This window comes from Trachemys scripta, chromosome 1 (assembly GCF_013100865.1).
Source record: "Trachemys scripta elegans isolate TJP31775 chromosome 1, CAS_Tse_1.0, whole genome shotgun sequence".
NCBI classification, from domain to species: Eukaryota; Metazoa; Chordata; order Testudines; family Emydidae; genus Trachemys; species Trachemys scripta.
In genome coordinates, this window is record NC_048298.1 from 78,458,980 (window position 1) to 78,470,755 (window position 11,776).

The following is an 11,776-nucleotide window of genomic DNA, read 5'->3' on the forward strand; positions in this document are numbered from 1 at the left end:
GATGGCACATTTTTCTCAGCAGCTCTGCTGTTTCATTGTTAAATTCCTTCAGAGCTGTCGGGTGTGTACCATTTGTTTGCTCTCGACTATATTAAGTTGTTCCATCATCTTCTCTTTTTACACCTCCTTTTTTAACAAGCCTTATCAACATTTTCTGGTAAAAATCAATGTTAAAGTTATTTAGCATCATTGCAATGTCCTTACTCTCCGTAATTTTCCCCTTCACTCTATAGTAGTGCAGCATACCAGTAATTCTCTCATAGGTTTCCTGCTTCTGACACTGAAATATTTTCTTATTTCTTCAAAACCCTTCTTAAGCTCTCATCATTTCCATCTGACATTTGACTTGTAACATATGCTCCTTTCTAATGGCTTCAATTTGATGGGATTTCCAGTTTCCAGTTACTTATTATGGCTTAGCTGACCTTTGAACCTTGCCATTGAACCATTGTTTTTTGTGGTTGTTAGTAAGAATCTCTTTGTTTAATGTTCTCTTTCCCCACACCAAAGAAAACAACATTCAGAACCAAGCCACCAGGGGCACTACAAAGTTCACCATCTCTATTCACGTGTATTCTTGAATGAGAGAGAGAGAGAGAGAGTACACTACCAGGAATCTGATTCAGTGTGTTTGGAACACCTCTACCTCTAAATGAAATGCTAACCATTTTAGAGTAAAAACCCTTAATATGCAATTTATGAACTGCACTGGCTCTGTTATTTGCATGAACCACCTCAAATAATCTAACAAAAATACCATGCATCTGTTTTGAATTCATTGTCCCATATTGAGAAAGCCTATTTCATGGGGAAAAGCTCCAGGAATGTTACAGTTCCTGTAACTGTGTTAGATCTCTCTGTTTCTGTCTAGCTTTCCAGACACACCAGATCCCATTCAAATCAGTCCTAAAGCCTTTACGGTTGACTCATTAGTGAAAAGATGCAACTAAGTAGTAGTTTATGTAGGTCTAGGGCTTGCCACGCACTGAGTCCTGGACTGTGGCTCTGTTAGCCACTGCTATGCTGGGGCCGGGGATAGGAAATACATCAAAAGGAAGAGCCTGCACCACTGAAATCAATGGGAGTTTTGCCATTTATTTAATTGGAGGTAAGAACAGGGCTCCAATAGCAGAGGTTGAAGGTATTCTGTCTATGCCCCCTAAATGCACTTATTTCAATAAATGGCAGAGGTGAAAGTCGGCCAGTGTGGGTGAAGTGGCCGCCAGTTTGGGCTCGTACGCAGCTGATGTTAAAGTGCTGCTGTGGCAGCGCTTTAAGGACCCTCTAACATCGCTGCCCCTTTGCCCTCCCTGTCAGCAGCCCTGCTGGAGGGCAGTGTCTAAAAAGGGGAAGCTGTCCTGGGGCCCGGTGATTTCAATGGGCCCAGGGCTCCCGGCTGCCGCTACCACGGGAGCGGCCGGAGCCCCAGTCCCTTTAAATCACTGAGCCTGGGCAGCACAGGTCAGGCAGCGCAGAAGGGCTGTCTGGGAGAGGCTGACCCTCAGCTCCGCCCCTTCTGCCCGAGGCCCATCCCCTTCCACCTGAGGCCCCGCCCATTCTGGGGGCCTGGAGTCGGACCCCCATACCGGTAAATCTTTTATGTTACTTTCACCCTGATAAATGGTCTGTTATTTCCACCAAGATTTAGGGACCAGATCCTCAGCTGGTGTAAATTGGAATAGCTCCATTGGCTATACCAATTTCCATCTGCTAAGAGTCAGGCCAAAAGATTGCATTGTTAACCTGAGAGAAATGCTGTGCCCCCTCCTGATCACTCGTGCTCTATTGCTTTCTGGATTCATACACCCATTTTGCTTAATGATCACTTCTGCTCAGTTCAGCTCTTAAAATGCTGCTTTATCTTTGTTGCTTTCAGCTGAGATTTTCTGGTGTTTTTCTCCTTGTTCAAGACACAGCTGTATCACTAGCTTCACTATAAGGAGAATACAGACTGCTCAAGAGTCACAGTGCCCTTTTCCAAAAGAAATCACTAGTAATGTTATATATTTTAGCATGCTCTCCTTTCTTCCTACATTCCTACTCAACATCTAGTTCCAACCTCTTCAGAGAATCTAAGGGCCAGTTTGGTTTTTCTGCATGGCAGGGTGGTCCTTGCAGCATCTAACACAGCCAACAAAACTCCGTAGGCTGAAGTCTGCTCTCAGTTACACACATTCAACTTTCATTGAAATCCATGGCAGTTGCACCCATCGTAAATAAGAACAGAATTTGTCCTTAGGCTTTGCATTTAACCAGGATTTTCATTAACAGAACAATAGCATCTGAGTTTTACTTCACTTCAAAAGAAATATGCTTTTTGTCATGTGGAGACATAAATGCATTTTCTATCAGTGTGCAAACCTACAGATGTGAAGGGCCAGAACTCTTCCTCCATAGGGTTTTAAAAAAAGAGATCCTCCCAAAAATGCCAGTGTGCAACATTTCTTTTTAAAAAGTATAGGTAAATGAAAAGAAATGACGAGTTACTCTGTGTGTGTGTTTGTGGGAGGGGAGATAAATGGACCCAAAATACTTACATACCTGATAACACATTCCACCTTATTGCCACTTGGTTGTGCCCATACGGCAATCTTGACTACTAGTTTCTGCTCCCATTGCATCACCTTTTCCCTGTCCTGATCTGGCAGTCTAGTTTAAGAGAGCAAGATATTTGTAAGCATTAGTTCTTCTTTGAGTAGTGTCCCTATAGGTGCTCCATTCTCAGTGTGCTTACACTCCATGCACCTCAGATCGGAGATTTTAGTTAGCAGGGTCTCTTTGGTCCTTGCATGTGCCCCCTGCAGCCTCGTGCCCTGCACCAAGGCAATATAGAGCTGTGTGGGCGAACTGCCCTTAGACAGAGCCTTAAGCAGCATCCAAATTGAGTTTACTTCAACTGTATTTTTCTCTCATTCTTACTAGTTAGTGTTAGTTCATAGAGTCCCTTTGTGTTATTTATCTGTAGTAATGTTATAGTTTTTAAAACAACAACAAAAATCTTTTAAAAATGTACTTATACTTTTAGAATAAGGACCATTGTCCCTTCACCTGTTTTTCTTTTGGTTTTCCCCCTCAGGGGAACTTAAACTCTGGGAGGGTATGCCCTGTTCTCCTGGGTTTAAATGCTACCTTTTGTTCCCAGAGGCTTTCCTGGTCTGTGACAGATGCTCCCAGTGTGTTCTCTGCCTTGACAGGTCACACTTTCCCCCAAAGTGTAATATCTGTCTGCAATTAAAATCAAGGGCCAGAAAGAAATGGGGACTTAAACTATGTCTCCTCATAATAGAGTTCACTCCAATCAGCCTCTGACCGTGGGTAGGGGACCCCCTGCAAACAACTGTTTCTGATTAGGTCGACCACTTCGACCTCCTCAGTGCAGCACTCCCCTAGAGCATCGAAGAAGAAATCTCTGAAATCCTTTCAAAAAGACTCTAGAAAGCCCTCTTCAAGTCCTCTGGGTTGAGAATCTATCTCAAAGAGACCATTTCTGATTCAGACACCCATTTCGGCACTTACCAATCTCCAACTTGAAGTTCCTCAGGTACTGTGACCACCAGCAAAACTAACTCTGGCTCTAGAAGATTAGTATCACTGTGTGATTGGAGCAGCAGAGAGAAGAAGACCAGCTCTTCTAAATCAGTTCCAACAGAGTCTACTAGTTCCTTGGTACCCAGCACTTTGGCTTCACAAAAGACCAGACTGATACCTATTGGTCATTCACTGGAGTGCATGAGACCACAAGAGTTTCAATTTTCTGAGGACTTGGGAGTAACAGAAATGCCTGAATTTCCCCTGTTCAGCACCAACCTATTCTCAATAGTGAGCACCTTTCAATCTCCAGAGATTCATCCAATACCGACAGAGAATCCACCCATCTCTATGACTGCTCCACCTCTACCAAAAAGAGGAGGAAGATGATGGGGACTTTTCATCAGTTTCCTACATTTCTGCCCAGGGCTCTCCATTTCATTATCAAGGAACATTCTATCCTGAGACCTGTAAGGAGTCGGATTATCCTTGTGAGCGACACTGTCCATCCCGCTGGTATGATACTCTTGGATGCCTCCACCGATGCCTCAGAGGCTGTACTGGGATCCTTGGATGGCTTACCATCAGCAATTTTCCAGGGCCCCTAGTGTTTCTCACTGGGAGAAAAGCAGACAATCCCCAGAAGCCACTCTCTCTAGGGCTCCTCATCCACAAAACACGACCTTTCAGGAACAGGAAGTGAGATTGGAGAAAGAGATTATCCCTACAACAAACATCTCTTCCTCCTCCCCAAATGAAGCTGTCATGCCTTCCCCATCGTCCTTGGCTGACAATTTTAAACAGTTCCAGGACCTCATAAAAAGGTAGACTCCTTGCAGGTTCCATGGGAGGAGGTTAAGCAGTTGCATCATAAATTACTTGACAGTCTGCACAATTCATCATCTGCCAGCATTGTGCTAACTATTCATGAGTCCTTGTTATACTCTGCAAAAACACCCCAGCCTCAGTATCACTCACCTGTGAGAGGGTGGACAAAAATATGACATTCCCTCCATGGACTCTGAATTTTTATTTTTGCATCCATTCCCCAACTCCCTTGTGATTGATGCTGTGAATGAGAGTGTCAGAAAGCACTAAATTGACTCCATATGATAAAGACCTAAAGCATCTTGATTTATTTGGCCATAAGTCATGCTCATTGGCTGCCTTACAATTTAGGATCACCAATCATCAAGCCCTCATAGTAAAATACAGCCATAATAACTATTCAAAGTTGAATGCCTTTATTGAACATATTCTGACAGAACAGAGCGAGCAATTCCAGGAGATCATTGCAGAGAGCCAATGGCACACAAAACATCTCTGCAGCCCTCTCTGAATGCCACTGATAAAGCCGCTCATTCTATCTCCAGTGCTAGTCATGAAGAGAGTTTTCTGGCTTTAGCTCTCGGGTTTTCTGAGGGAAGTCTGAAATCCAGCTGAGGACCTTCCTTTTGATGGATTGAAGTGTTTTGCAGAAAAAATAGATGAATCTCTTCATACTTTAAAAGACTCTACAGCCATCTTACGCTCTCTGGGAATTTACATCCCTGCACAAAAAAGAAAGTTCTGTAAGTATCAGATGGCCCAGAGATCTCATCCCACCCAGATTACTGCCTCCCAAAGACCTTATGAACACCAGTGTAAGGGACAGCGCGTCGACCTCACATCCCACAACTTTGAAATGCCAATATTGACGGGCCAGTTGAGCTGCTGAGTTACCATCTCCAATTTTATCTGCTGCAACAATCTGCATGTCTCCCTGTTTTCAGTGCCTGCCTTTCTCATTTCCGTCAAAGTTGGGAACATATCACTATAGACAAGTAGGTGTTGGAGATCATTGCAACAAGATACTCCATCCACTTTACCTCCCTTCTCCCCATCCCATCTCCCTCCCTATCCCTCTTCAGGGAACCCTCTCACGAACACCTTTTGTGACAGGAAATTGACTGGGTGCTATAGAATCTGGGTGCTATAGAACCAGTTCCCACACAACACAGAGAGAAGGGATTTTATTCCAGGTATTTTCTGGTTCCGGAAAAGAAAGGCAGTGGGAGACCTACTTTAGATCTAAGATTACTCAACAGATTTGTAAAGATTCAGAGGTTCAAAACGGTAACTCTTGCAGCAATAATTCCATCATTGGACCAATGGGGATTGGTTCTAGGCCCTCAGCCAAGACAGTTATTCCATATAGTGATCCACTCTGCCCACAGAAGGTTCCTATGCTTCACTCTAGGTCAAGAGCACTTTCAGTACATGGTATTCCTGTTCAGGGTCTTGGCTGTTCTCAAAAGTACTTTCCGGGGTAGTGGCTCATTTTCAGACAAGGAACTCCGATTTTCCCATACCTTGACAATTGCCTGCTCACAGGGTGTTCTTTCAACACAGTTTTGATGGCCACTCAGAGGGCTGTAAACCTACTTCTTTGATTGGAACTGCAATTAAACATTTGAAAGTCCACCTTAAGCATGGTGCAAAGTCTGGAGTTCATAGGAACTAACCCTCAATGCGGTAACGGCTAAAACATTCCTCCCTTTGCACAGGTTCATAACCCTAGTCAATTTAGTCACTATAATCCAAGTCAGTCCTCAAACATCGGCCAAAAATTGCCTCCAGCTATTGGAACATATGGCGGCTGGCACCTTTGTAATACATGCGAGGCTTCATATGTACTGCCTCCAAGGCAAAACTCAGAACTGTTTATTCATCAAGCAAACAGTTTAAACAAACTAATCTCCAGGCCTGTGGTAGTAAAAAAAAAAAATCCCTTGACTGTCAGAAGAACCCTTACAATGTTTGTGCAAGTTTCAGAGTAACAGCCGTGTTAGTCTGTATCCGCAAAAAGAAGAACAGGAGTACTTGTGGCACCTTAGAGACTAACAAATTTATTAGAGCATAAGCTTTCGTGGACTACAGCCCACTTCTTCGGATGCATATAGAATGGAACATATAATGAGGAGATATATATACACACGTACAGAGAGCATAAACAGGTGGGAGTTGTCTTACCAACTCTGAGAGGCCAATTAATTAAGAGAGAAAAAAAAAAAAAAAAAAACTTTTGAAGTGATAAATGTTTGTGCAGTGGTCCCCTTCACTCAACCATCTCCATTGTCAGCAATAACAGTCAATACATCCCTGCTGGGTCAGGGAGCTTGCAAAAAATGCTCACACTGTTAAAGGTGGGTGGTCTCCTCTCAAGTCTATCCTGCACATCAACTTTCTGGAACTCACAACAGTTAGAAATGCCTGTATCCATTTCCTTCTGCTGATTGGGGTAATTTTATGTAACCCTTCTGCCAGGGGGAGCTAGCAGCAACCAGGGTCGGCTCGAGCCCCCACCCAGTAACCTGGGAAATTTACATACCACCCTTGAGTGCCTTTCTGCCGTCGCCCTGCTGGCTGCCTCCTCACCACATCTCTCCACCTACAGACTGCTCATCACGCCTCTCCACCGCACCAGCCACACATTCACCAGCTGACTGTCAGTCACCTTCTGCTGCCACCTGCCTCTCTGCTGTGACCTCTGCACATTAGTCACTTAGTAATTTTCAGCTTTTTGCAGTCTGGGCAGAAACACTGCCCCCTCTCAAGTGATTTCAGCTCTCAGTGATTTTTAGCTCTTAGTAGGCAGGGCAAAAACACAGTCCTACCACAACTGATTTCAGTTCTGATTGGGCATTTAACATAACAAAGAGGGTCCTAATGAAGCATAGTTAGCCCTATTCTTTGAAAAGTGGGGAGGAACAGGTTAAACCAGTCTAGGGAGGACCCTGGAGGGTGTACAGCCTCCTAACTGGGGATACCTGTCCCCACCCCTCTTACTTTCACAGGGCTCTGACTTCGAGCCCCTGACTTAATGAGGTTCTTTCAACTGAGGGTGACAGGTTAAGCACAGTCCTGCTTTCCTGTATTCCTACAATAATTACAACATTGGTAACCACATTTCACTACCCCTGCATTCAGTACTAAGGTGACTTGTACCCAACACCAGCCAAAGTTGATCACTTTTTGCTGAATATGTAAGCAGAGCAGGAGCAACCTGTATTTATATAAACATATCCAAGTCTCTACCCCTCCCAGCTAGCTGTCAGGGAAGCATTCATTGGGCCTATTTATCTCTTGCTTTGGCTGATTATAGAGCTTACATCTATAAAAATCATGCTGGACAATATGTCAAGCATGTTTTACTTAAACTGTCATGGGGAGCGAGATCACCTTCCTTCTGCGCCGAAGCATCTTACCTTCTAGGCATACAAAACATCACAGTGTATGCCCTCAGAAATTCTCCCAGTTCTACTCGAGATGCAGTTTGAGTCACCACTCCCTGGGAGATGCCTTTCTCCTTTGTTGGAGTCCAGGCCTTCTGTATGCATTTCCCCCGACTCCCTTGATATCCAAGGTGCTGTTCAAGATAAAGAAAGATAAAGACCAAATTATTCTTGTAGTTCTGATGTGGCCAATACAAACATGGTTTTCTTACCTCACTCAGCTCATTGTTTGTTAACCAATCACTCTGCAGACTATCCCCTTCTCTCAGGATGCCAGTCAAATCTATCACCCCATCCTCAGGGGTTTTCAGCTCAAGGCATGGCTGATAGATGGTTCACAGGGTTTGAAACAACCTACGCTGAGGACACAAAGAGAGTGCTGTTACATAGCAGGAAACAATCTATTCATGACACATATATCCAAAAATGGATGAGATTCAAACACCTGTGTGACCTAAAAAATGGATATCTGGCTGCATTACCTACAGCTAACAGTCTTGTGATCTTCAACCTCTCTCTAGAGTATTAACTCATTCCACGAGAGCCATCTCTACTTCAAGAGCCTTTCTTAAGAACTTTCCTGTCATGGAAATATGTAGAGTCACGACTTGGACTTCCAGTCATACATTTTCTGAACAATATACAGTCACTTATGCCTCAGCTTCTGATACCATATGTGGTTCTACTATTCAGTTTTCAATCCTTGACTTGACTCTGAAGCCCCACTTCTCCATAGAGGGTACTTCTCAATAGTCACCTAGTGTGGAGCACCCATAGAGAGACTGCTCAAAGAAGAAGAGAAGGTTACTTACCCTGCGCAGTAATTGTGGTTCTTCTAGATGTGTATCCCTTGGGTGCTTCACTATCTGCCCTCCTCCCCTCTGTTTCAGAGTTGTTTACAATGGGCTGTGCGGTAGAAAAGGAACGGAGGGAGGTTCACCTGCACAGCTCACCAAGGCTGCAGGGGGCGCATGTGTGGGCCAAACAGACCCTGCTACCTAAACCTCTGATCTGAGGGACATGGGGCACAAGCACACCTAGAGTGGAGTACCCACAGGGGGACACATCTCAAAGAACCCCAGCTACTGCACAGAGTGAGTAACCTTCTCTCTCTTTCTCTCTCTCTCTCTTTTTTTTTTTTTTTCCATCTGCTCTTTTCCCCTCGTTGGTATTTCTCCCTCCTCTGGAATTTAATCAAATTTTGATTGAGAAGTTCCTTCAAAAATTCAAAGATTGGCCTTAGTTTTTAGATCAGGAGCAAGAACAAAGGCAGGTTGTGGAGTGTCCTTGTCATATTTGCCTACAAGAACATTTTTCCAGAAACCACTGTCTGAACTCAGTGAAAACACAACCTCAATTTTCCTCATACCTAGCACAGATTAAGGGAAGTTACCAACACATGCTCTACTTTAAATATTTGACAATGTGTTATGCAGCCTGTTGAAAGCCTGAAAGTATACCCACAATGTATCCTTTCTTTTTTAGTTCTTGTGTTTGAATTTATTCCAGAAACATGCAGAAAAACCTATTCTGTTACAGGTTGGTGTTAAAGCTGTACCATCATTAACAGCACCCACTCCTCAGATAATTGTACCATATGCCTGGAGAAGGGTTTTATATTTGAGTCAGAAAAGGACAACAATAAAGGATTATATCTCTCTGTAAAAGTGCCTGCTGTGCCCCTTCTCATACTTCTGAAGTAGTGTTTTCTGTTCTTCTTTTCTTCCTTCATCCATTAACTCTTAGAGGTTGCAAAACCCCATAGTACAATATAGAGAGCACGCTCCCGGGGTGAAATCCTGACCCCATTGAAGTCAATGCCAAAACTATCTAACTCAGTAGTGCCAGGATTTCACTGAAGTTTTTCATTTACAGTTTAAAAGGGCACATTAGCAGGATTCATTGGAAGGATACCTGTGGCAGCACCAGAGCAAAGAAGCAGGTTGCCCTTGGAAGGTATGTACGACCTAGTCAAAGATCTCCCGGCTATGGATAAACCTTGGATAAACCATAGACTTTTAGATACTCATCTGAACTCCGAACTTTTGTGGTTCTCCTATAACTCTTTAAACACCTACCTGATGTAGACAAAACCACAAGGCCTAAGAAAATAAATAAAAGGTAATGTTATGCTCATTATGCTATCATGGCAAGTGTTTTATCTTTTAAAATATTTTTCTCCTGTGTGTGCGTTTTCTTTGTATGTATATTATCTTTTCTCCTCAAACGCCAGGGGTCTACCGATATTTACTAACTGTGATAGATGTTCTAAAAGTAGCCTCCTCAATTGCAGTGATGATGCCACAACAATGGCAAAATTCTTCCAAACCATTTATACCATGATTACTTAAATTCAGCTAAAATAGGGCATGATGTCCATACTTTTAACACCATTGGCTAGTACCTTACACTCCGAGTAGTTCCATTGAAGTCAGTGGGGCTACTTGTTGAATAAGGAACCATTCAATAAGAGTATGTGTGTCACAACGTGACCCTAAGCATTCTACTCCAATTTACTACACTGCCTGATTCTGCCTCTGTTACACCCATTGGAGGAAATTCAAGCATGAGCTTTACCTGTTGAGTATTACCTTCCTAGGGGCTAGATTGTTCCGCTGTTGTTCATGCTGTTGAGCACTTACTCAGTTATCCCCATTGACTTTAAATGCCTTTAACTATCACTGTGCCACTTGAAGGTTGTTGCTTAAAGGCAAAGAGCTTTCTCTTTGAAGCTTCAATTTATAAGAGGGTGTTTATAATGATAATGAGCTTGGGCAAAAATCAGCAATAGTCTAGAATTAGAGCTGCTCTGAAAACAAAAGTTTGTGTAGTATCAGACATAATTTACATTTCTGGCTATAATATTCACTCAAAGAAGCAAAGATAGAACAGTTGCAAAACACTTGGCTTTACAGGTGTTTTCTCATTGCCCAGAGACAGGCCTGGGGAAAATGCAGATAAAGCTTAATTTAGCACTTCTTTGGAGTAACTGGGATCATAGAATCATAGAATATCAGGGTTGGAAGGGACTTCAGGAGGTCATCTAGTCCAACCCCCTGCTCAAAGCAGGACCAATCCCCAACTAAATCATCCCAGCCAGGGCTTTGTCAAGCCTGACCTTAAAAACCTCTAAGGAAGGAGATTCCACCACCTCCCTAGGTAACCCATTCCAGTGCTTCACCATCCTCCTAGTGAAAAACTTTTTCCTAATATCCAGCCTAAACCTCCCCCACTGCAACTTGAGACCATTACTCCTTGTTCCATCATCAGGCATCACTGAGAACAGTCTAGATCCATCCTCTTTGGAACCCCCTTTCAGATAATTGAAAGCAGCTATCAAATCCCCCCTCATTCTTCTCTTCTGCAGACTAAACAATCCCAGTTCCCTCAGCCTCTCCTCATAAGTCATGTGCTCCAGTCCCCTGATCCAGGGATCAGAGACTCCCTTTGTGTTTTTCTGAGACATGAAGAGGAAATAACTATGGAAAAATAGCTTTCAACTGTTCATTATTTTCATCTATTTTTCCTTTTCAGTTTTAAAAATGTATGCTACTATTAAAGTGACACAGTTAAAATAGGCGTAGTCCTTTTGTATGTGACTAAAAAGAACCGATTTTTGTTCTGTTTTTCCTAAGTCTAATAGAATAGTTGAACACTTATTCTAGGGGAAATATCTTGAATACAGCCATGATTTATTATTATTATTACTTATTACCAGGACCCCTAGTTACAGACCAGGACATCGTTGTGCTAGGTATAAACATAAAACAAAAAGATGAACCCTACCCAAGGAGCTTAAAATCTAAGTATAAGACAAGAGAGAACAGATGGAGACAGACAGACAGGGAAATACAAGGAAATGAGACAATATAGGTTAGCATGATAGGCATGGGGGGCTTTTGCCTTGCTCTGCAGCCAGGGCCGGCTCTAGCTTTTTTGCTGCCCCAAGCAGCAAAAAAAAGTGCCACCCCCCC

At 43.2% G+C, this 11,776-nt stretch overlaps 1 long non-coding RNA gene across 1 annotated transcript in view; it reads right to left on the reverse strand.

The window, feature by feature from the left end:
* Positions 1–4,749: 4,749 nt before the first annotated feature.
* The window catches only part of LOC117869574, a 25,022-nt gene continuing 17,995 nt past the window's right edge, over positions 4,750–11,776 (reverse strand). Inside the window, exons 2-3 of the long non-coding RNA XR_004643827.1 lie at positions 7,776–8,161; positions 4,750–5,078 (exon numbers count right to left, since the gene is read on the reverse strand). This is a non-coding gene — a long non-coding RNA (uncharacterized LOC117869574). The remainder of the gene's footprint in view (positions 5,079–7,775; positions 8,162–11,776) is intronic.